At 34.3% G+C, this 26,423-nt stretch overlaps 1 protein-coding gene across 6 annotated transcripts in view; it reads right to left on the reverse strand.

Moving 5' to 3' along the window:
* The window catches only part of TENM3 (teneurin transmembrane protein 3), a 1,265,035-nt gene that overhangs the window by 468,523 nt on the left and 770,089 nt on the right, over positions 1 to 26,423 (reverse strand). For 5 of the 6 annotated variants that reach the window (XM_039388717.1, XM_039388716.1, XM_039388715.1 and 2 more), the window contains exon 9: positions 4,239 to 4,290. The gene's annotated coding sequence lies outside the window, so the exon portion shown is untranslated. Of the gene's footprint in view, positions 1 to 4,205; positions 4,291 to 26,423 lie in introns of all 6 variants that reach the window. The other variant, XM_039388712.1, reaches the window with a different exon arrangement.

The raw sequence follows: 26,423 nt of genomic DNA on the forward strand, positions 1-26,423 counted from the left end.
TACAACTAATGCCAAACAGTGCAATTTTGTGTAAAGGTTCTAGAAGCATCTGAAAATATGAAGACATTCATCCAATGATATAGTGACTGACTGATTGCTGTGACTAGTTGATAATTCAAAAGACTGATTACGATACCTGTTTATTCTACTGAGGACAATTTGAAAAAATTATTTCCACTGGCATGCCTCTCTACAGCTCATAAATATAGGTAGCCTGACAAGAACTTGATAGCAATGTGGAGGAATCTTAGCAGCATTTAAACAGTAATCATAGAGATGGTCAGCTGTAAAAAAAAACAAACCAAAACACAAAACAAAAGAATAAAATATTTGTAGTACCAAGGAGGTGGGTCTACTATCATCTGGGATCTCTGATTCTCATATCAGCAATGCGAGGACTTGAGATGCTGTAACATTTCGTGCATAGAGAGAGAGTCAAATTACAACAGGAAAAAGTCACGGCAATCCCTACCTACTAGATGAAAAATTCCATGGGTGTCCAAAAATATATACAATATAGCAGAAACCATAAGCTCTTTGTATTGGTGTGAGAACACTGCAATCTTGTGGACGCTCAACACTCTCATGTACATTGTCATGAAAGGAAAACAAAAAAAAAGCTTGTCACAATAATAACTTCTGCCATAAAACTGTATCATCAGGACACATATTATATATAGAAACCTCTACTAAAATACCAACCTTTAACACAGTGTTCAACACCATTCTACTGTCATGAATTCAATTCATACAAAATGTTAGTGTTTAAGCCAGAGAAGAGAAGTTGAAAATAAATGATCACAAAAAAATTTAATGATAAAAATTGTGAGCAAAGACTTCCATCAAAATTAGTAAGTTTTGTACACCGATATTGATTTTAGCTTACTGTTTACAGTAGTAAATAGTCATAAGATAATGGTCTGGAAGAATAGGGATTTAAAATTATTTAAAAATTTCTTCCCTCTAGAGACCCCCTTGACACTAGGACCTTTTCTTTTTTTTTTTTTAATCACTACAGTAGATGTCTTTACTGAGGACTTACACTGTTGCAAACTGCTGACAACTGCAGGAACACAGACCTACTGAGAATAACACTACATGGCTTACTTGACAAAAGAAACGGACCCAGAAGTAATTATGTGGAATACCAAAAGAACCCCAAGAAGGATAAGGTTCATCATCACAGGACATCTGCTGCACCAGCAGCAGGAGTACCAAGTGGTTGGTCACATCTTTCAGGGTACACGATGTTCGAATAGCGTAACAACCTTGGAAGTCATTTGAAATCACTGCCTACTCATGGCTTCAGGTGTACTGATGTAGATGAAGAGAGGAGTTTGATTGCATTAAAACAAAAAAAGAATGAACAAAAAATCAGAATAACTGTATATATCTGATACTAGCTTTGTGTAAGAGAAGTACAACCAGTTTTCCATGTGAATCTTTGTGAGATGACATATGTGAGCATCTTAGCAGGGTGTGCCACTCGGAAGATATAAAGGTCTATTGCTTATTCAGGGATCTTAAAGAATTTAAAAAATTATCTTTTGGAAATAAATACTGAGTGCACTTAGTATTGAGATGCCTGCCTGTATGAACATGAATAAGAACTGGAGATACCTGTTACTTTATTCATTGATGTTGATTATTGCTGTCCTCATATTATCAAAATTGTTCCCTTTACTGAGAAGGATACAGTAAGGTACAGTTCAATTAGAAAAAACTGCAGTAGTGGAAATTTAAATTTGTAAAATCAAAGTGGTAGAATTACTGACTTCCTTTAGCATGTGACAGCTAAATGGGCAACGGAAGAGAACATCTTGCATCGGCTTCTCATACATGCTAGTTTCAGCTCTCAGATCTTATCCAGGGATACGTTTGTATTTCTACATAAAAGCATATCCCCAAAAAGCAGCAGGTACAGATATTTCCAAAATAGTCTTTTAGTTTCTTTCTCATAAGCACACTACAAAACATACATTCATGTTGGATTTATGTTTAAGTACTCAGTTCAGGGTAAAGGAGGAGCACCTTTCAAGTATTTGAAAAGATTAGAAGAAATGACCCTGCCCCCAAGTACGACATATTTTGCTAGAGTAACATTCAATACATCCCTCCCAAACTGGAAAACAGACTAAATTAAATGCTAAGAAAGCAAGGAGGTAATAATAATGTATTTCAGTAGTACGGATATTGTGATCATACGTATGTGACAACAAATCGCAAATCAATAAATATAAAGTATTCAGGTGAACCAAAATTATATATACAACCTAGAATAAATGATGCATACCTACGATTTCTTACAGGTACTTTTTCATTTTGAAATGACCATAGTCTAATCTAATAGTTCCTAGTCAAAACCCATATTTGATTAAAACCAAAATAAACTTAAGAATGTATGTGTAAACATATTTAATACTATTTGTATAAATACTACTCTGGATATTTTTACTGCTTATTTCTCTTTTGCTTAAAATGAGCACAAAGCAAGATTAAATTTTTTGATTTTGCTAGGAAAATCATATCCAGAATCTACAAAGCCATGTCATTAAAAGCTGCTTTATCTACAAATATAAGTCCTAAGCTATATTCTGAAAATAAACCAAGAAAGACAACTAGTACTGCATAGAGAAAATGCATGGAAATATGAAACTTTCCCATCCCTTCCAGACCATTATTTCAATATTAATTAGTTACTAGATAAAAAAAAAAAAAAATCAACAGCTGGTCAGTTGTATCACATGCAACATTAGATCTGCAAATATCTTTTTTTGGGAATATCTCTTATGTTCACAGTTCCACGAGTGTGATACCATACTCCTCCTTACACTATCCTTTTGTCACATGCAAGAAAAAACTGTATTACTCAGCAATTACAGAACACATTTAAATTAAATATGACAAGATATCTAGGAAATGAGAAAGGAATAAAAGCTGGTACAAAAAAGTCTGATAATGAAGACTCTAGTTCTGATGACTAAGTGATACAATATCTAAAGCCTTTTCCAGATTATTGAGATTTTTATTCTATTACATAGAAAGAGAGCAAGCAAGAAGGGGAGGGGGGCAGAGGAAGAAGAATCTGTGGTCTGTAAATGATCAGCACAAAAAATAAATTATAGTCAAGTAACTGAACTTTTCTGATGTGTAAATTGAATCATTCCCACACGCTGGTGTTTTATAATTAAAAGAGCCTTTTCACTGTGGGAAATTTTACTGAATTTTGTATTAAAAGAAGAAACAAACCATCAATCAGGAGGAGGTAGGGGAACTCAAAGAGCTCAACCTATTAAACTTAAAGAGCCTAGTTGAATTCTGAATGACTTGCTCTAGGAAACTGTAGCGCTTTTAAGGCAGCTACTGTACAAACATTAACGAGCAGAACACGTTTCTGATCGCTGTTATAAAATCTTTTGTAGTCACATGGAGGAACACACTCTCCATTTGGTGTCACAAAATGCAGAATATGGTTGTAAGCGGACCCTTTTTTGAGGTTCACAAGCTATAAATTACTTGACTTTGGTTACCATTGAGAAAAATCACTGAGCTAAAAACCAAAGGAAGAAAACCTAAACTCCATGTACTTGTTCAATTCAGTACAGTTGTTATATAAGTACTGATCCGACAGTAAGGTTTGCTCACAGCCAGATTGCTGCCAATTTCAAACATTTCTGAGTGGACAGCAGTTCAGAGCTCTGGTACCTCATGTGCTTTCAGCTGACCTGAAGTCATGGTTACAAATTACATATGCAAATTATTAATCTAAAGAGGGCCATCATTAAAAAGCATCACAATAGGGCATACATAGGCAACAATAGTTTCTTGTGGAAACTTGAGTGCTCACAAGAGATTTAATAGGTCATTTTAAGAATTCTATTATTTATTCAATTATGTTCTATTCTTGATGAGTCTGGTATCAGGGCAGAGAATTTATCACCCTGGATATTCCTGCTTGAACAAAACGTTTATATCTGTCAAAGTTTGTGCTCTGTGAATTTATCCCATTTTATATTTTGACCTGCACTGTTATTGCAAAAACAATAAATTAGATACAACAGTATAAATTGTTGATAATGGGCAAGTCAGTAGAAAATGTATACCGAGCACATGCTGGCCTATTGAAATTTTGTAGTTTGCTGTATTCTGTCAGCTAGACAGTGGGATGTCATTTTAAAAACATCAATACAATACACAGGACCCACCAGAGCTTGAGGTTGTAGGATGTTTCATCCTACCTTTAACTTTCTATGTGGTGTTATGTGAGTAGGTCTCTGAAGAGCCAGGGATCTGCAATGAGAACAGATTATGAAGAATTTGGTTATCAAACATTTTTATTTTGTAATTTTTTTAATTATTATTACAGAATACTGCAGTAGCTTCAAAAATCAAAACAGGATATGATAGATGATAATTTTTTTCCTTCACCATTATTTTCCTCTTTGCATTGTGATATACGATGTGTTCATAAACTGTGTATCTTTCCTAAAATCTAAATGAGATGCAGATTATCTGTAATAAAATATTTATTACAGCTACTGCTGGACTGACATGTTACTATGCTGTAAAATGCAATTTTGTTTCTCTGAACCATATGGAAGTGTTGATTGTATGTTGAATACTGAATGTAAAAATGGCATTTTAGAGGTCTATGTTCATTGTACCTCATTTGCTTTCACATATGATTCCTTCATGTCACACATGAAAATGTTCTTTCCTTTTTGACACTGTGGAAAACGGTTCACGTGGCCTGAGAATTTAATACAAATTTTAGGAGAAAGGTCTTCCTAACTTCAGCACAGATGACATGAATTTTCAATTGCAACTTAGCAATTTTGTTGATGTATGAACTAGCAAATATATTATAAATCCCCTGTCATAGCTTTGCAAAGCAAACATATTCAACAGTAATGTACATAAAACATATGGAAAAGATAATCTTTTAAAAAAACCCAAACCTAATGGCACTTAGAATATATACAAAGAGCTATTTTCAGAAAGTATTTTTCATAACTATTACAAGCGTACAGTGTTCTGAAGTAAACTATAAAATGATTTTTTGGTTTAATAAACAGAAATTTGGGAGCATTTCACATATAAAGACTGAGCTTTAATAAATGAAATGGATACATGGAATAAAGCCCTTGCAAATGTCAAAAGTATCTGAAAATCTTGTTTCATTCTTGTCTTTCTTGCATTCTTATTATGTTCACATTGTACTGTCTACCAAAACGGGAAGGAAGAAAATTACAATATGTAGAACTGAACAACCACAATTTTTTGTTGCTAGAACTCCTCTTCAAACAAGAATCCAAACAACCTACACAGTTTTTCTCTGAACCTTTAATGAAGCTGTGATTTTGCAACTGATAATAATAATTTACAATGATGGATGGAATGTGAAAAAAAATGTACACTTCCTATATTTGTTTAAATACTTTTTCCCCATGACAAAATGTTTTCATTTCACTGTACTTTCTCATTTTAAAAATGTGGTGTGAAGGAGCTTTTTACGGTGGTTTTTTTTTAATATTTTCTTTTATTTATTTTTTTACTTCAAGCAAAATAGGTCAAGTGTAAAAGATCAGCAGTCTCTGGGATTTTTTTGTTTTTAGAGGTATGTGTTAGACTGACTGATCAAAGAATTAGATGAGGAGGTATCAATATGATGCAAATAATGGTAATGTACTTTTAATGTACTTGTTTGGCTGGGAGAGTTAATTTTCTTCATTGTAGCTGGTATGTGTTTGTGTTATGGATTTGTGGCCAAAGCAGTATTGATAACACAGGGCTGTTTTCAGGGCTGTAAGTGCTGAGCAGAGCTTACACAGTGTCAAGACCTTCTCTGCTTCTCACACTGTCCCACCACAGAGTCAGTTGGCCACACACAAGGAGCTGGGAGATGACAGCTGACCAAAGGGATATCCCACACCATATGAGATTGTGCTGGGGAAAGGAGGAGGAGGATGGAATGATCAGAGTTATGGTATTGTCTTTCCAGATAACTGTTACGCATGATGAAGCCCTGATTTCTTGAAAGCAGCTAAACATCTACCTGCTGATGAGAAGTAATAAATGAATCCCTTATTTGACTTTGCTTGTGCTCACAGTTTCTGCTTTACCTATTAAACTGTCTTTATCTCATGAGTCGTCTCACTTTTACCCTTCCGATTCTCTTTCCCATCTCGCTTGGGGGCAGTGGTTGACCCTGTGGGACTTGGCTGCCTACCTGGATTAATCCATAGAAAGCAGAAAAGTCATTCTTAATATTGTCTCCAAACTTCTGACAGGCAGAGATTAAGAAGATAACATCCTATTTTTAACTTCTGGAGAAACCTGGCTAAATGCTACATTAGATCATAAGATTGACTGGCTCTACAGTCTGAAAAAGTGGGTAGATATTGGATGTGTGCATCCAAGTTCTACCTGAACCATGAAAATAATTTCCTATGGTATCTCTAGATAGGAAAAGTCAGTAAAAACTCTCCCATATGTTACTGAAACACAGCACTCAAGTCTCTTACCTTAAGTCCTAGATTGTAAATGAAATGTTTTTTAAATATATGTGCAGACATATAATAAAATGAATACATAGCTTGACTGTACGGGCAAAATAAACACAAGAGAAGACAAATACTAATATAAAATTGTAGCAATATGGTGGTAAGGTACTGAAATCTAAAAGATCACTATTAAAAATGTTCTATCACATGGTGACCATTTACCACATCATTGATTCATACCATGTGAGAAATTTTGTTCTTGGTATAAACATAACTACAAAACGGACTCGTACCTAATTTCCTCACCTAGTGCCTAAGCATTCTTATTTGTGTCTTCAAAGTATCTCCACCATAGATCTTAACATAGCCTGCTTCTGGACCCCAGACAGAAAAGAGCTTTAAGACAACCTTGTGTTTTCTATATATGTTATCACTTTCAGGAATAAGTTCTTAGTTATGACTTTACGACTGTGAATAACAGATTCAAGAAAAAGCAGGAAGCTTTATCTCTCTGTTCTCTTCAACATTTCCTATTTCTAGATTTAGGTAATTGATCTTGTGCTCAAATTTCCTTCCTTCATGATTTCATTTCTTAGGTGCCTAACTGTCCTGATTCACTTAATGAGCATTTCTGAATATATTCTTAGCATTGCACACTTGAAAGTCAGGCTTGGTGACACCCACAGCCAACATATTAAACTCCCTTTGATGCTCTGATCTTCATTTACTGGAGCATGATCAAAGAGTGCTGCCCTCAGAAACATGGGAAAGAAAACTGAAAATAACAGCCAAAGTCCAACAAATAGCAACAGAGGCTTATCCCCGATCAGCTCTTTCTGAGGTGCTCCGATGTGGAATTCTTCAGTTTCACCTGATTCAGTTGAATTAATCAGTCTGTTGGTTTTAACAGGAAATGTAATCTTTGGCAGAGGGGTTGTGAATAGGAATTTTAAAATTAAAAAAGTGACTGTTAATCAATGCACTTGACCCAGCAGACCTGGGACAAGTATTCCAGCATCGCAGAAGGCACATGTAGAGAAAAGGAAGAGGAATTTATTGTTGTTAGAACATGTAAATGGCCAAACTTTAACAAGGAAATTAAAATTACATCCAATTGTTCCTAACTAGCTTCTGGAAGAAGACATATAGTCATAAAGTCATATAGTCCACACAACAGGGCAGCAATATGACTGCCTTGCCTCATCTGCCTTTCCAAGAGGCAGCAGGTCTTAATCCCTGCAGGACAAGACATATAGGGTTATACAATGACATCAGTTTCTAGTAGTCGGCTAGAGATAGTGATTCTTGCTTACCACTCACACAAAGTCAGTGGAATCTATATTATACGTTTTGAGGTGAAACATTTTATCCCATGGAGAAAGCGCAAAATAGAAGAGATGGTAAAACATCAATGCTATTTTATTTAAAAAAATGACTCAAAAAAACCTTATAAAACTGTCCTGCTGCCTGCCAGATAAAACACTGAAATGATGGAGCACATCCTATCTGTTTGACTATTAACTTTAAAGTTCTACCAGCTTGGAACTCGAGTGATTATATTGCTATGTTAACATCCATGAGAAAGCTTAAACTGATTTGAATTGTTGAAGAATACCTTGCACACCAGAAAAGTGTGCAAGGTTTCAGGACACTGAACTTCAACTTCCTCCTCTTTTGCCCAGCTGTATGTTGAGATGGTAAAAATAGGTAGTGAATTTTTCCATACAAATATTCTTTCTCCACCTTTGTTGGTAGGGACTCCTGAGAACCCTAAGAACAATGACTCAAGTGTTTGTAAATTGAGGAGCTAGCATAAGGTAGAGTTGATGTTGCCATCTAACAAACTACAATTTATGACACTGAAACTAAGCAGGTAAGTACCTTCTCTCAAAATGGGACCCTCCCCACAGCACAAGTTATAAGGAACAGAATGGATAGTGCTAGACATTGATCATCAATGCAAACAAGCAACCTGGCTACTTCTGTGAATAGTCCTTTTCTATTAATTGTATTTAAGCCATGTTCCTAGACACAGGTGGAAAAAAATCCTCAGCCAAAGATCATGTAGGTAGTTTTTATTTACTAGTTTATTGAGTGGAATCATTAGCACAATTGATCTGAAGTTCTTAGTAACAAATGCACTAGAAACAGCCAAAAGTTGCTGTTCTGTGGAGAATAAATAACGCCAGGTTCTCAGCACCAGCCTCATGCAGTATGAATGGGTGGCCTACTGTGGTAAACAACAGTCTACTACCATGGTCCCAGAGATGTCAGAAACCAGGGACCACAGTGTTTGTACTAAGAATAGAAACTGTGATGTAAACAACTATGTAAAACTGAAAGGCACAGTTAGAACATCAGGTCCAGGAAAATCCATCTGGGTAAAATTCATGTAAAAAATACAATGAAAATTAAAAAGTATAGATAGATATTCTGTACAACGTGCTCTAGGATGACCATGCTTGAACAGAGAGGTTGGACCAGATGACCCATTGTGGCCTTTTCCAACTTTACCCATTCTGTGACTCTGTGATATATATATATGTATGTACGTATATATATATATATTCATACATATAGTTTATATAGAACAAACATACATAGAAAAATATGTATCAAATACTATAGTTATGTATAAGTGGTTATTTATGTGTATATGTTTGCATAAATTTTTAGTTTTATACATCTTCAGTTATATATAACTAAACATATAACTGTTCTGTACAAAATTGTTACATTGTTGCTTGTGTGAAAAAACAAGTGTACTCTATAGACATATTTTATAACCTTGCCACAGTAAAACCCAATTATATAACTGTATGTGAGTTATAAAGATTTCCTTCTACAGAAACTCACATTTTTTATTTAATTGCAACAGAAGGATATCTATATGGTCTCTAGGGAACCTCAACATGCTGTTAATTAATTTGGTTACTAACAGTGATGTGCATTCACTAGAGCTCGTGACACTAAATTTGAACAGTTTTGAAAGACAACCTTGGATTATGCAACATTTTAATATTAAAATGTCATTACTTAGAAACTATGTATTTCAGCTCATGAACTACTGTTGGGGTTTTTTTTGTTGAAGGATGTTTAGTGCATTTTCTATGTCTGTGATATGCTTTTCCATAGAACAGATTTTTAACATATTATCTTCATGTTCACAGTGTTACTGGTAAAACCTGCTGAGATGCTATAAAGATGCCAGTTACCTGTCATACATGCTTAAAATAATTGGTATCACAGGAAAAGTAACACAAGAGGAAGCAGCATTAAAGAACAAGTCTCTCTGTGATATAATGCAGAACATATGTTAAAAATATGTGCAATAATTAGAGCACCGTGCATCCCTTTTCATATCAAGCCTGGCACTGCTTAAACTGTTTATAAGTATGAAGTTTGTGCTATGACTACTGGCTCTTTTGAACAAAAGACCACTTACTTCAGTTATGTGTTCACCCATAGCATGCAACTGTTTCAGCTTCGCGTTATCTCACACCAAGTCCACTATGCAAAACAAACAGGAAACCAAACTACACTTTTGCTATTAAATATCTATTGGATTTTTCTTAATAGAAAGGAAGAGTAAAACATGAGAAAAAGGAGGGATCAAGGTAAAAGAGTTTAAGAGCAACTGGGATATTTAATTGCTTAAATTATTATGAATAAGGCTACATTAATTTTTACACTTTTATTAACTTTTCAACAAAGCTTTGAATAAGCATAAACCAGCAATGTGCCCTATCTTTTCAACATGGATTTATTTCTTAAATAGAAGAATGGGGGTTTTTGTTTACATAGAATACAATTAATTTTGCTGTTGATGGCACTATGAAAAATTTATCCTATCTAGCAAAGTTGTAGATTGAAAAGTATCAGTATTCTTGAAAAGTGAAAAGATGACTGCATATATGAAGGCAATTTTAGGAATATAAAGACTGCATTTCTACATTTACTTTAGATTAAGACATATTATGATTATTATCATATGCATAGACCTCTTTTCTGCCCTTCCCTTGAAACTGTATGTTTAGATCATGAGAAACATTCAGATGAAACCAAGAATGGGCAATGTACATGGAATGATATGATGAGTATATATGACCACAGATTACCACTGAACACTTAGGATAAATTTTGGTAGTTCTGAGAGAACATATTTGAAAACCAGTCATCAGACAATTTTAGTATTCAGAACTGTACTCTCTAAAATCTCAAATTATTGTTAATTAAATGGAGAGTGCCTTTTAAAGGAACTCTATTTCCTCACTGATGAATCAAATAATTACTATTTTAATAAGTTTTGAGATTAGATTATGGACCAGCAAAAGTAGTGTTTCTAAGAAGAGACAACAAGATGCTGAAAATGAATGTTTTTCAGTACCAGGACCTCTGTTATCAGATCCCAATTCTGATCCCAGCCCAAGCATGCAACATTTTCAAGTGGTTTTTACCGCTCATTCCAGCTGCCAACATCAATGAAAGTGATACACAGATTTCACCAGTTCCCACGTTTAAACCAGACATGCACAGTAGCTAATTCAGACTCTTAATTGCTTAAATTTGAAAATGTCAAATCCTCTCCTTTCCCTCCGAATTCACAAGTTGTATCATTTCTCTCTTATGCTTTATCTATGTATTATATGCATGGTATCTACTTAACTATTTCTATTGAACTGACAAATTCTAATGAAATACAAATTTCCTTCAAATCATTTAATTTATATTGTGTCACACATTTCCACTAACTCTGCAAGTTATGCAGAAATATAATCACTGTCTGGTAGTTGATCAGGTTAGTATTAGATAAGTTGTAATTAGAGCAGAAAATTCAGTAAAAACTGCTGTCATGTATTTTAGAGGCAACATAAAAGTGTCAAATAAATAAAAATGAATAGAATAGAATGCAATTTGTTCTTTTCGAAGATTTCTTGCAACGGATGTCACAAAAAGAACATCCAAGTCTAAGTTAGTTTTGAAATATACAAAGTCAAAGGAGACCTTGCTCACTGAAACTAGATAACCACCCTAGGCTAACCCTGTGTGTGGTTTTGGATGCAATGTCCTTTGCACTTCCTTTTATTTTTGAAGTCTTTTTAGAAAGGTGTAAACCAGGGAGGATGAGAAAAGTGGGGCTAAGCCTTTTAAGGGGTTTGACGATTTGCTCTTCAACACCTATAACTGGATTTACTTAGAGAAACCAAGTGAAATACTTAAAGAGCTTATGCTGAACCACAAACATTTACCTCAAGCATACATTTTTTTATCAAACTTTCTGATAATACTTTGCGAGGATGTAAATTTTATCTCCAGATTACTTCAGAAGTTTGGAACAAAACATGTAAAAGAGGGTAGGCCTTTAAATCCAAGAAGTGCTTTGGGGGAAACCAGTGTTCTAGAAAAATATGGTTACTGATAGAAAACAGTGGGATATAACTGCCCTTGTCAACCTTGAACACTTTGTGACTAAATATCAGGAAAAAAAAGTCAATATTACACCAACTGTGCACTTAACTGTGGTGTTTCTGCGTTCACATGAAGAACACAAAAATCAATTAATTGTGTGAGAGATACAATCCTTTCAGAATTCAGTCAATGCCCTGATTTATTAATGCTATTGATTACACTGAACTAAATATGTAATATGAAGACCTGCCATGTCAAAATGTAGCTCACAGTTTCCAGTTTAAAGATTTGATTTTCTTCTTTATTTTTCTTTCCTGTATCCTTGAGACCAACTCTACTAATATAAATTGGAATTCTGTGAAAAGATCTATGCCAGTTATACTTCTCCAAGTCTGCAGAAAAGTGCTTGGTATTGCCTTTTACTTTCATACTTAAATATTTATACACAGAAACTCCTTTTCTAAGATCTGAGACAAGATGGACACAAAATATAATTGCAATTAGAGATATGCTGAGCTTCCAGAAAAAATATGTCTAGAGACTAAGTTGTGAAGAATACCTGCTGATTTCTGGGTAGTGTAGGTACTTAACTCACCTGCATGCTGTGCATCTAGTTACTGTTTGTATTTCACAGGAGAGATCCATTACCCATATCAATAGTGGCAACCAATTATAACCAGAACATATTACTTCAACTATCATAATATATTAGGTTGCAAGTGGCAGATCATGAAGATGATCTACAATAATTAGAGTAAACTGACAGCAAGTTATGCACGTGTGTTATTCCTCAGAAAACAACATTACATGCAAAAATCAACATTCACTGACACTATAGGCGGGCTGGAGTCTTCGCCTTCCTCCTGCAGTTTGCAGTGACAGGAACATTGAAGACCACCTCTCATCATTTACACCAAAGTACTAATGCTTCTGCTTATGAATTATGATTTTTACTGGCAGAGTTTCTATTCTCCTAACAGCATATATACTTTGTTTTACACTAAAGATGTACACATTATCATGAGTAAAATACCAGTAGAAAAGCAGACAAAAATGTAGTGTTTGTCTCTGTGTAAAGTATGTCTATTCTGAAAAAGTGTTCTCACTGACTATACTTAATTTATGCATTTTTATTGGTCTGAAATTTTTTAAGAAATTCACATTTCCTGTAAAAGAAAGCAAGATCTGATTAACTTTTTTCAATATAAACTCAACTAATACAAGCAAGAATGAACAAGTTCAGCTGAAATGTGGGAAAACAATGATAAAGTCTCTTGTTATGTGCACATGCAGAATTTGAAACCTAATACAGGCATCTGTGCACTAAGATATAGAGAACATACATTGCCAACAAAGCAATTACAGTCAGTGAGGCAATCTCTGCTAAATCAAATGAGGGTTGTTGGATGCCGGAACAGGCTCCCCAGGAATTTGGTCACAGCACCAAGCCTGACAGAGTTCAGGTAGTGTTTGGATGATACTCTCAGGCACGTGGTGTGACTCTTGGGTGTGGGACCAGGAGTTGGACTTCCAACTTGGCATATTCTGTGATTCTGTGATACTGTGAAACTGAACTCTTTCATCATCACTGAACTAATCATGGTGAACTAATAATACAGTGAAGTCCCCTCAAAAGATCTTGTATACCTTATATTTCTCTTCCTACAGATAAGACAGAGATTCTTGTAAATAAAGGCAGATAATTTAATCTTGTAGATTTTCTGATCTTTAATTGTTAGTCTTATCAAAAATAAGCAAGGGCATTTGAAGAAATGGAGGTTGATTTCTGGGTGAATCTTTTATGTTCATTTGGATTTGTGATATCTTCAAAAGATAACAGAACTATTGTGCCATGGCATAAATGACACAGCATTCATTTAATTTTTACATACTGAAAGATAGCACTTGCAGTCTGAAAACTAATGTTTAGGAAGTAAGTGACACTAGAAAGCAAAGTGAATAGAAGTTGAAGGGTCAAAATTAAGACAATCTAGTTTTAATACTCTTTGTGATTCATTTTGTGTGCAAGTTTTCATTCAGTTGCATAGCAATGTGGAAGAATTTCATGTAACTATCCAGGTTCCATGTACATTTCATATAACCATAGAAAGGTTTGTGTTTTGGAAGGGATCTTAAAGACAATCTACTTCCAACCCCCCTGCCATGGGAAGGGATGCCCCTCGCTCAACGAGGTTGTTCAGGGCCCCATCCAACTTGGCCTTAAACATTTTCTTTGTTAATATGATGTTAACATGATGTTAACATGATATATTTTTAAAATATATTCTTTCTCTTCCTATCATAAAGGTCAAGCAAATAAAGATTACTTATTTCATGACAATTGCATAGCCTTTCATTGTCCGGGTAGCAATTCTACATCACTGTAGTTTACCATTTCTCGACTCGACATTACTAATTGAGGATGCATCAGTAAAAGACGCATCAATATTGTACCGTGACCTCCTTTATTAGAAAGAGTTTTTGGGATTTCTCTGGGAACACGTAATTCAAGAGTCCTCCCTGATGACAGTTCCGTCAGGTAGAGCTATTTGTTTGAAACAACAGATGTTAATGGTATATAGAAGAGGAATGAGTGAAATGGTGCCAATAAATACAACTCAGTCTGTGTGGGAATAAATATCCCTTTCTATACATTCAAAACAGTGGATTCTAAATTCTGCTTCAAAATAGAATATGGGAGTCATTGTGATTAGTTCTGTCAAAGCACTAGCTTTCAACCCCAGTTGAAAAAAACCTGCATTAGAACATTAGAAATTATTAGGTAAAAAGAAAAACACAAAGGGAAACTTTTTTTAAATGCAATAAATCCATCGACTGTATATTCAAGTTCAACACTTAGTTTCTGATCACTGCATCTCAAGAAAAAAAAAAGGATGAGATCTAGGAAAGTGGAAAAGAAGGCAGAAAGAATATAGAGAGACTCTGAAGTCATTCCATACTAGAAGATGGTGGAATGGACCACGCTTCATCAACCTGAAAAAGAGATAATTGAATAAGGATATGACAAAGGCCTATATAAAGATATATAGGGAATTCTCATTACTATGACATTAGAATAGGAATCTTTCATTTCAACTATCACAAGAGAAGTTGTAGCAAACAAACACAATGGTTTCCTAAAGAAAATCATAATTAAGTTGTGCAAGTCACCATCACAAGATGATGAACCCCAAAAACATGGATAATTCAAAAGGCCTAGTGGGTTCATTAAAACTTATCAAACATAATGACCAAAATATGGCCTCTGATATAACAAGACTAAGCCACTGCCTACCAATTGTGGGAGGACATACACAGGGAAGAATTGCTCAGAAATGCTTCTTGTACTCTTCCTTTAGAAGTTTGACTTGTTTGACTCCATATGTTTGTATCTTATGCACCAAAATTAAACCATGCTAGACTGGTCCCTCTCTTTAATAAAAATATCCATTTTATTTCTGGAAATAGGAAATATAGTAGCTCTCATCCACTACCATTAGTAAACTGATAGAATGCCACATAAACTTAGCTCATGGTAATCGAGGTTACACAAGGAATTGTCTGAAGGCAAGATACCTGCTAGAAGTGGTAAAAGCCAGACATAGGTGAATTTCTCAGAGCCTGATTTTTCAGTTATGCAATTTAATATTTTAATTAATGGTCTTGCTAGGAAAAATAGTAGTAGCATACTGATGATATTTATAGATGACACAATGTAAGTGGAGGTGCTCCAATACAGAAGATGACTGTTATATCATACAGGAAACAGTGGATGACCTTGAAGATTGGTGTAATAGAAATGGGATGAAGTTTAACAATAGGTAACTCAAGATTATATACAAAAAGTATTTCTGTTAGCAACTGGAAGTTTAATATCTGGACACAACTGTGAAGAATCAGTTGTATTAGTTTTGAAGACAACCATACACCTTGATATAACACTGTAAAAGTTAATAAAACACTAAGGCTAATGAATTCTCAATTTTTTCGACTTATGCTTTCAGTTCTCTGTTTTATTATGAAACTTCTTCCATAGTCTGATTTATTCATATTTCCTAGCATTAAAGTGCAAAATCACCACCTCCAATGTCATCAATAGCTCAGTAATTCTGCTTGTATAATCAGCATACAAATCTGAGAAATATTTGCTAGGTTCTATCAGATTTCCATCACTGATAAAAATATATTCCAATACTGAAAAGCTAAAGACAAGGTAGATCTTATAAAAGTACAAAAATGCTGATCTCTTTCAGATAAATCTAAATGTCATATAGAAAATAATTTACCATCTGGAATACTTATGGCTCCTTGTGCCACTTCCCTTGGAATGCTTTTGCTTTCATAAGGAAATCCCAAGACTTGTTTTCTAACACCAATTTATTTTTCAATGTCATTACTTTCAATTGTCAATTCCATTATGACAAGTGATTTTATTAGATAAATATTAGATACAGAAGAAGTCTAAATGAATTACAAATCACATCACCGAGAGGTAGATGACATAGAATTGGTATGTAATTTGCATGTTACTTACAACTTGCCAAAGCTCTCACAAAACCTTTTGTGAGAACTTCTACAGGGGGCTCAGGTGCTACTCTAGTAATCTGATTTATTTCATGGAATTGGCTGTACACATTTTCTCTGTTCTTATACTCTTACCCATAAAACTTCTACTGTTATGGCTTTGGAGAGATGTTCCTGCAAAATCAAATACCAAATTCAGCACATCAAAAGTCGGAACTGAACAACACCTAAATTTACTCAGCTCTTTCTTCTGATACTCTTGTGTCTGGAGTTTAGTTCTTGGACCAGAAAGTAATTAAGCCCTGAATGTCAGCAAAAAAACAGATTTCTAGTTTTCAGAGCTGTAATGCATTAAATATTCAAGGAAATTTTTTATAAACAACACTGAGTGTTCCTATGAGACAGTTCTCCTTTAAAAGTTATCTTAAAAGTAAAGATTTAATAAAGTTCCAAACACTTGTCCAGAATATTCAAACATCTATTTTGTTTCTTTGGTTTATTACAATTTAGAATAAGAATAGGCAAATTCAAGCCTTCATCTTACCTTGTACAGGAAAGAACTGTACATTTTTTCACAATGCCCTGGCACTATCTCAGATCTTAACTGAATTTTTCAAGCTGAACTGTGCTACTCCTATTAGTAGGGGTTTTGGGTTATTTTACTCTTTTTTTTTTCTCACCTATTTTGCCAAGAAATGGTTATATTGAAAAATACCCTATGACTAGAATTTCAAAAGTTTACATATTATTGTCAGAGACTGAAATGTTAATGGTTAATGACTCAGAACAATTGTCGATTTGTGGAGGTGACAGGGTGCACCCCACAAAGGGGAGGAGGTGAGTTTTTGAGTGGTTAGGGCCAAGCCTCTTGCTGAACATCCATCACCAGAGGCTACAATCCAGATAAGAAGCAAACCTTTGGAGAGTTCTGCCTTACACAAACTGGCTCTGTTGTAAACACCTCCTTCATTTGCTTCATACAAATACTTTAGTTACCAAGAATTCCTTATCATTACTTTGAACGTAATTCAATACATGACAGTAAAATAATTTTAAAGTTCATATATAAACTTGTTACCTATTTTTAAAGTAGTTTATCAGTTTTTCCTCAGGATATAATTTTCTGGCATTCTTCAAATTCATGTAAATACTTAAGAATGAGAAATGAGTTCAAGTTAATTTAACAGTATCCAAAATTAAGTTTCTTATTCTCAAATGAATCAGCTGAATCAGGAGGGGTTGATTCTGCAGTGTTTAGAATTTATTCATCATTTAATTCAGCGCTTTTCTGAGGAATTTCTATCAAAAACAAAGTTTTAATTTCTAAAGAATTTCAAGCACTTTTAAAACTCTCCATATCTGTACGGCTTTAAGACACATGCATGGCTATTTTCACTGCCAGAAATTTGTATGTAATCCAATTCTGAGCAGTCTTTCTAGTTTGTTGATTTTTAGACTCTGTGGTAATGATGGTTTAAAATTGAACTATCCATCCAGTAACATAAATCAGTCATCAGTTTGTCTTTTCAGTATTGCAAAGCATTCATATTGAGCATTAAATGTGTTTGGAAAAGCAAGGAGCAAATCACAGTGTAATCTGATAAAACTCTGCTAATGGTTTGGCTTCTCATGTTTTGTATAAGGGAAATTTACAGAATTAAAAAATAGCCCTGCAGGAATGCTTTTGAAACACTGGACATACCTTTCCAAACTTTACTAGATAGCAGAGAATATTTCTGAAGATGATATGGTGGGGAAGATTTTCTTGTTAAACTTCACACATCCAGATTGCAGGTAGCTCGGTGATGACACACTAGAAACTCGATTGCACACTCAACAGGGTGATTTATATGTCTCCAAAGGCAATTCCTAAGACCTAGGCTAGGAGCTTCACTCTTGCTATTGATTACACAGGTATCCCAATTACACTGGGAGCTAACAGAACTTTGTATTTAAATTCAAAGGCTGAGACTAGATCTTAATGTCAGACACCAACCTGTTGATGACACACTTGTATTTTGTTCTTAATATCGCTTGAAGACTCTAGCATTTTTTCACAGATATTGTATTGTTTGGATATTAGAGACACAAGTAACTGTTCTAGGAATTAATTAATTTGTTATGTCCAAAACAAAGGTCCTTTTCACAGTACAGCCTAAAATGTCATTGTCTCTTATTTAATTACCAGTTAATTAAGTACAATTGCTTTATGTTTCTAAAAAATACTAAACATTCTATCATTCAGTATGTTTGTATCTGACAACCAAACAGAAGACAAAGTATAGGAACAGGGAAGTGCAGGATTCCTGGTAGTAGTCTCTTAAAAGATATTTAATGAATGAAGTTTAACATCCGTAGTCAGGAAAAGAAAAAGAAAAAGAAAAAAAACAATATCCCCCCTCCCCTCCCCAATAAAACCTTATCAACATGCCTATTAAGACAATGAGAAAAAAAACTAATTAAAGTAAATTAGCTTAATGTGCACAGGCTGGATAAAGACAGATCACTTTTAAAAATCCAAGAAGATAATGGTACCCATTTGGGATATGTTTTTGGCATTTTTCATATAAATTGGACAGTTTTAGAGGATAAATATGGTAGAGAAGTCCTTACAGGCAATTATATCTTTACAGTGCTGGTGGCTGACATCATAAAAGTATAATTTTAATTGCTATTAATTGTGTTAAGTCTACTTTTATTGAATACTTAATGCCATCTCTGACAGTTGTAGTAATTTATGTACTTTAATGAAACTTCTTAGTAGAAGTTTGGACTTAGAGGGTCATTTACACTATGTTCAAAATAAGGCATTTTATCAGCTAAGGAAGTGCAGGTTATAAAGACACTGATTTTTGCTTTCTCAAAATTAGTTCATTTTCATTAGTCTTATATGGGCAACTAGAAAACCACTTTCTCATGTTTTAAATGTATCAGAATTCACTAATATTATTATAAGAAACTTACTGCACAAGTTTCCTACATGAAGCAACTTCTCCATTTTATTAGGAAATTGAATAAGAAAAGATGATGAAAGACTAAATGACACCAATTAGCACTAATATTTTGCCATTTGGGAACACAGACTGGGTAAAATAAAACCATGAAATCTCTTTGGCCTTCAGCTACAAAACCTCTCATGACTTTAACTGAATAGGGTTGTCTGCTAGAAGAGCTTGACCTAAAGATTTGCCAATAGATAAAATAGCAGAAGAAATGTAAAATAATGTAGATTAACCAAAGAATTATTTAGCAACATAATTTCATGCAATGCAGAGGAAAAAAAATGTTATTGACCCTGAGATAGCTCAGTTGGTTAGAGCATGGTGCTAGTAACACCAAGGCTGTGGATTTGATCCCCATATGGGCCATTCCCTTAGGAGTTGGACTCAATGATCCTTGTGGGGCCCTTCCAACGCAGAACATACTGTGAAATCTGTGACCTTTCATTTCTGTATTAAAATTCACATTGCCCTACTGCCAACAGTTGTAGGTCTTCACTGCTGTAATTAGCATTATTAAATAATGAGAAATTATTTTATCTCTATCAGTACTAATTTCAATATTTGTGAATTAGTAATTGCCCAAGTCACAAGGATAATCCTGTAAGAAGAAAGATGTCCGCATATCACTACAGATTTCCTATTCCTGAACTACTTTATTAGTATTATGGTATTTGTCCTCATGCTAGTAAAACAAACATTAAAGTAGGAAAAGACTCTGTTTTTGTAACACATAAGGAACAGACATTTAAGAACAGATTTCAATTTTCTTCAAATGTTTTTAGGTTATTTGAGAAGAAGTTTTATTTGAACAAAGTCTGCTTTCTCAAAACAACAGTAACCAAATTTGGCAGAAATGGAGAAGGCTGACTATTATTAAGCCTCCACTCTTCTTCCCTGTATCCAAGAATATTTCCATCATTCTCTCTCTTCTCTACTCCATTTCCAGCTTCTACTCTCTTTCCCTTTTTTTTTCTCAAACTTTTTCTGCTTACATTTCAGCAGTGTATCTGCTAGTTTATTTTTCATTTAATAGCTCTACATTTATTTACTATTTATCAAGTATTTTTAGGAACCATCCTTTTTTCTATTAAGCAGCCTTTCAGATAAGAGCCTTCTAGGTCTCTTAGGTAATATTGAAGTAAATGCTTTTCTGAGTAAATATTTTTAGATTATAAATTGCAGAAACAACAGTATTTTCCTGTAAATTATCAGAGCTGAAGTCTCCATTGATTCTAACAAGTTATACAGATTTTTTTTTGTCTGCATTTACGTCATGATTGGTTCAGACAATAGAATTTAAAAAAAAATCTAAAAAAATTGATTTTGTGAATTGAATAAATGAAACATATTTTAGGCAGAAAATGAAAAGTGAAATAAAATCTTTGTTAATCAGTATCAAGTTTTTGTCTTGGAAAACACAAATCCAAACACTTAGAGTACAAAGTTGCTCCGATTGCCCACACCCTGGAAACCTCGTCTACATTTTAAGTTATTTGTAATTTTATTTTTTTTACTTTCAACTTTCAGTTACTATGTAGGACAAATACAATCAGAATTATGAGAAGGAAACAAGATGCATGTGAAGATGACAGATGAATTTCCTTTTGCAGTCTAAATAAATGAATTAGGTTTTTGATCAATTATATGGATCACAGTTCACTTTCTCTTCTCATATCTAGCAACAGAAAATATCCTCAGCAAAGAGAATATATGCTATCTCCAGCATTTAAGAATTCTCATAATGTATGCAGGATTTATGTTAACAGAAAGGACAAAAGTAAGAGGTGAAAAAATACATACACAGCCAACAGCCTTCCAAATAAGTTTTAGAAATAGATACTTAGAAAAAGCTATTCTCAAGCTCTCACATTTATTCTATTTAACTTCTCCCTGGGAATATTCCATCTTTTATTACAAAGGATTGGAGGAAAGTAAATCCAAATTTTGACCTTCTAGTTCAATTAACCTCTCAAATATATTGCTAATTTAAGAATAACTTGACTGAATCAAATGGAATTATATTAGAATAGGTGTAAATGAAAGGAGAATTAAATAGTGTATTTGTAACCTCCACAGTAAAAACCAATAAATTCATGTCAAGGTTGCAAATATTACTGAAAATCATAATGATCTTGCTTAGTCATGAGGTTTTGTGTATTTCATGGTCTTTATTGGAAAAAAGTTCAGGTAGACAATCAAGTATGGTTTATATGCAAGAGAGGGAAGAGGACGAGGAGTAGGGATAGTATGAGAAAAAAACATTCTTTAAGGGACTTGACAGAATGGGAATGGCACAAGATCAAATTAGACTTCAGAAAAGTGAGAAAGGATTAAAGGGAGCCCCAGACATTTTGTGAGGGTCACAGAAACATGAATGGGGTGAGAGTGAGGAGATGTAGAGTGGCCTCAAGAAGTATTTTACTGGCAGTAAAAATGTACCAATGATAAAACCATAAAACATGACAGAAAAGGAAGTAAATACAAAAATGTGGTCAGTTGATCTTAAATATCTGTCTGAAACATTATTGCAGGGAAGAAAGAGGAGCTCAGGAATGACTGAGACTATATCTGAGGTGCCTTAAAGCAGTTGAGAGACTATTCAATTCTTAACATATTTCATTGAGTTTTTGATTTTCAGGATATACAGGGCGAGACAGTGAAATGCAGTGAAAAGTTCCTTACATAGAGATATTTACTGCAACACAGCTATGTCTTTATTTTTCAGATGGTAAAGGAAATAGAACAGATTTTCAGGAAGGTATCTTGATTTCAGTGGATGTTGACCAATAGACAAGAAGAGGTACATTGAAAACAAATCACCTAAATCAACTCAAATGTCTAACTGAAAGTATAATTGCTCTCTTTATACCCTACTGTCCTCCTTTTTATATTAATAAACTACTAAGAAAGACTTGACTCTTGTTTTAACTAGAGATTGCTACATTAAAGCACTTGTGCTATTTTGCAGACAGACTAGTTACAACTGCCTGGTGCAACATGTGGTCCCTCTTCCTTCCCTGTGCTCTCCAGTTACTTACTGCAGACCTCACAGGTCCCAAACCTGCAGGGGTCCCCCAGATGATGACAACACACAGGAGATGCTGCAGATTCTGCTTATAGTGCAATGAGAGAGAGGACATAGAGCAGTGCTGCTGCCTCCCCCTTCTTGACAGCTCTGGGGAAGTGTTAGATTATATTGCCAGTGTAGAGAGGACATGAATCACTGGTGTGGAGGGGATGTGAATCACTGAGAAAAATCCTGGAGGTGTGCTGATCAGCAGTCTTTCAATAAGTAAGCCCAAATCTTTATAATTCTGTGCATATTCTTAGCTAAATTGTCATTAGGTCATTCAGTCTCCACATGATAAAATAATCAAAGATGACATTATTCAATATTAAGCAATAAAAATTAAAATTAGAAGAAATATTCAAAGCCATCATGTTTTCCCTTTCTTATGCTTAAACTCTTTAGGAAGTAGAAAAAAATCTCAGCTTTACTCTTTGTCCATTCTTAAAAACCCTATCAAAGAATAGAGCTGAATCTTAAAAAATATTATATAAACATCCATAATAATAGTAATAAAAAGCAAGCTGTCATGTATCTTCTATGAAGCATAAAAGCTTGGTACATTATTTAAATGTTTGTTTATTGCTTTACAGATGTAATTTCTTGATTTTGCAATATTCAAAGCATTTCAATATTTATAATTTTTTATTTGCAAAGTTTTTCTCCCATAATCTTTTCATTTTCAAGACTCATGAGTGCAACCACTAGCTGTCACATTTACATGGGAAATTGCTGCTAACAGTAGGATTACTAAGAGGAGAAAAAGAAGCAGTATACCTGCTTCTAGGACTAACACCTGCAACAGAGGTGGTCCACAGGGTAGAAATGTGCCTTCCAAAACACCTAACTCCTAGAAAGGTCTGGAGCAAAATGAGAAGGGTCATATGCCAAAGGATAAAAACCCCAGCTGGTGCCTTGTTACTCTGTAGCCCTGATCCCAGCAGAGCAGTTCTATTCCCCCTGCTTTTGGCAGCTGCCTGGGGACTGCAGCATCCTGCTCTTCCCTCCTCACATATTCAGAAACCTGATAGGTACACAGCTGTTGCCATCAAAAGTAAAATTCATCCTGGGCTGTGTTCCAGCATAAGGACTACGGCATTACTTAAGACCCACTAAAACCTTAAAAGGCTTAAGTAACCTTTAAGACCTTGTTGTATTTGGCATTTTTTTACCATCTAAGGGAAGGAGTGCTAAGGTAAAAAAATGCAGCACTGGAATCAAATTATTTCTACTAAAACTAGTGAACGTCAGAAAGGAAAGATTTTAAGATGGTTTTATTTAGTCAAAATTACATGTGTCAGGGTAAACAACTGCTTTTAATTTTATTGATAATAAAAGACATTTCAAAGTTTTCATTTCAGTGTCATGAATATACAGTGCAAGTCAGTGTACTTGTTTTATTCTGAATTGCTAACAGACAATGAAAGAATATTTGGAAATTCATTATTTTCCATCCAAAAATGGAACAATCCAAAAGACCTTAGTTGTGTGTATGTATGAAGAGAGAACAGTTGGAAAACAATGGGATAGAAAAAAATCTATATCTCCACCTTGAAGTGATAAATTATCTACTGTATGTCCTAGGTCAGCCTTTTATGCTATAATTATTACCAGAAAATCTGGTGGAAGTCAGGTAGCATCCTCTGCTAACAAGTAACCATACAGAACAGCTATGTCCTGCCAGCAAATTTTTTTAATAACTTACATATTCTGAGTTTCAGTTTTCTGATTTGCTAAATGGGAGCAGCAGTGCCAATGCATCCTTAATAAAGGGTTTGTTACATACACATAAAAAGCAATCTGTAAGCTGAGTATTGGTTGGCATCTGGTCAGTAACGAATATATGGTTCTCATAACTTCCATAGTCCATGAAATCAAAAATTCATCCATGATACTATTAGAAGACTAGGGTTAATACCGATAAATGTCAATCAGGAGGCAACAAGGTGTATGGTTCAGACAAAATTCTGTATTGACATTGCAGCAAGGTGTATGGTTCGGACAAAATTCTGTATTGACATTGCAACAAGGTGTATGAGTGGAACTATGCTGGAACCATTCAGGCGATTCTGATAAACTGTATGAAAGACAAAGGATATTTGGTCCGTTTTTAAAAGAGATCTGGCAGCTGAGAACTTAAATGCTATTGTTCTCCAAGAGTTTTTATATGATGCTACTATCCTACTGCAAGTTACTACACCTATCATTTCAGTTTTATGACATATATTTCTTTTATTCATTAAAAACATTGGCTACTCTAAAAAACATATTGTGGAGGAATTTACATTTCTCTTTTTCCTCATATTTCTTTCTTCTGTGTTATAAATGTGCCTAATCTTTGGATTTATTGTGTGCTCATAAATCAATACTTTCATGCAGTCATAAAAATAACTTATTGTAATGGTAACAGCTCCAAAGGACTCCTGACTATGAGTGGCATTTTATTTAATTCAGATCTATGTTCCATTCCCCAACTAATGGCCCACTGTGGGTTATAAAGTGATTAAAATTGTTGTCAAACTGGCCTCCTGGAAAGAGCGAGACCAACTTCTTTTCCCACAGTTGGTAGATCTGCAGGATCTATATTTGACTTCTACAGTTGGAACACAAAGAAAAGGTAGTGTAGGAATAATAAAACAGGAAATTATAGAAAAATGGCTTTTTTTTCTCTGATGCCTTTAGTAAGTATGTTTAAATAAACAACAAAAACAAAGAAGCAGTCAGTGTTGATGTTTTTTGAAGGTTAATGGAAATACAAAGAGATTTGCCTACAACTACACAGGAAAACATTAGAAGAGTTAGGAGTATAATAGATCTTTTGAGTCAAGTCTCTAGTGTCTTTATTACTGTATTTCTCTCTTTGTTTCCTTAAGGGTCATTGGATTTCTTTCTTTTTTTTTTTTTTTTTTTTTTTTTAAATTTATGTTTACTCTTTTTAATATTGCTGAAACTTCTCTTTATAATATTCCTGAGAGATATGCAGACAATAGTTTTTGGAACTTTTTGAACTTCAGCACTTGCACTCCACTTTGCAAACATCATATTTCCCCAATAATAAAGGGAAATTATTAGAGATACTGTAATTAATTTCTTAATTGAAGATTCAATTAAAAAAGATGAAATTGATTATTCTTTGTCTTAGCTTTTTCTAAGGCTACAAAAGGCCTAAATTAATGATAGTTTGGAATCACCCTTGCAGCTGATTTTCAATTTGTTACACTGGTGCATAAAAGAACTGTCACACAAAAATGCTTGTTAATTCTAATGTGACTGTGTATCAGAAATTTCTAAAACTCTAGAGACATTTTTCAGAGAACCTGTAATCTATGCAAGTTTTTGTGAAAGGGAAAAGCAGTCAGTTGGTCGTCAGTTATGGTTTTTTTGGCTTTTACTGTTCTAAAAGAAAGAGATCTAACCATCTGTGGTCAATTAGAAGAAAAAACTGTTTCTGAGAGAAAAAATACACATGGGTCCTGCAATATAGCCAACTGTATATCCTTCTGGCTTTCTAGCTGCTGAACTATCAGTATATACTGAGTGTAATAAACAATATACAGATAAGAGCTTCAATGATCTAGTGTATACTTATGTTTCAGCACGACAATTCCTCTCTTATCTTCCTAAGAGTCTGGATCAAGGTATAACTTTAATCTTTAACCCATCAAATTTCATTTAACTCACCTGTAATGTCAGCTTTTTCTCTGCGGAAAAATGTTATATACACACTCAAGAGTCATGGTAAAAGGAAAACAAAATTTCTGGATACCGACTTAAAACCTAAGCTCCCTAGGGCTTAACCTAGAATCTATCTTTTTAACAGCAAGCAGTTTTTAAAACTCTCCTTGAGATTTCCCCTTTCCCCTTGCAGCTTTCTCTATGGGTCATGATATACCCTGTATCTGCTCATACCATTAATCT

This window comes from Pipra filicauda, unplaced genomic scaffold (genome assembly GCF_003945595.2).
Source record: "Pipra filicauda isolate LSUMZ 115617 unplaced genomic scaffold, ASM394559v2 scaffold67_size6003252_pilon, whole genome shotgun sequence".
Classification (NCBI taxonomy): Eukaryota; Metazoa; Chordata; class Aves; order Passeriformes; family Pipridae; genus Pipra; species Pipra filicauda.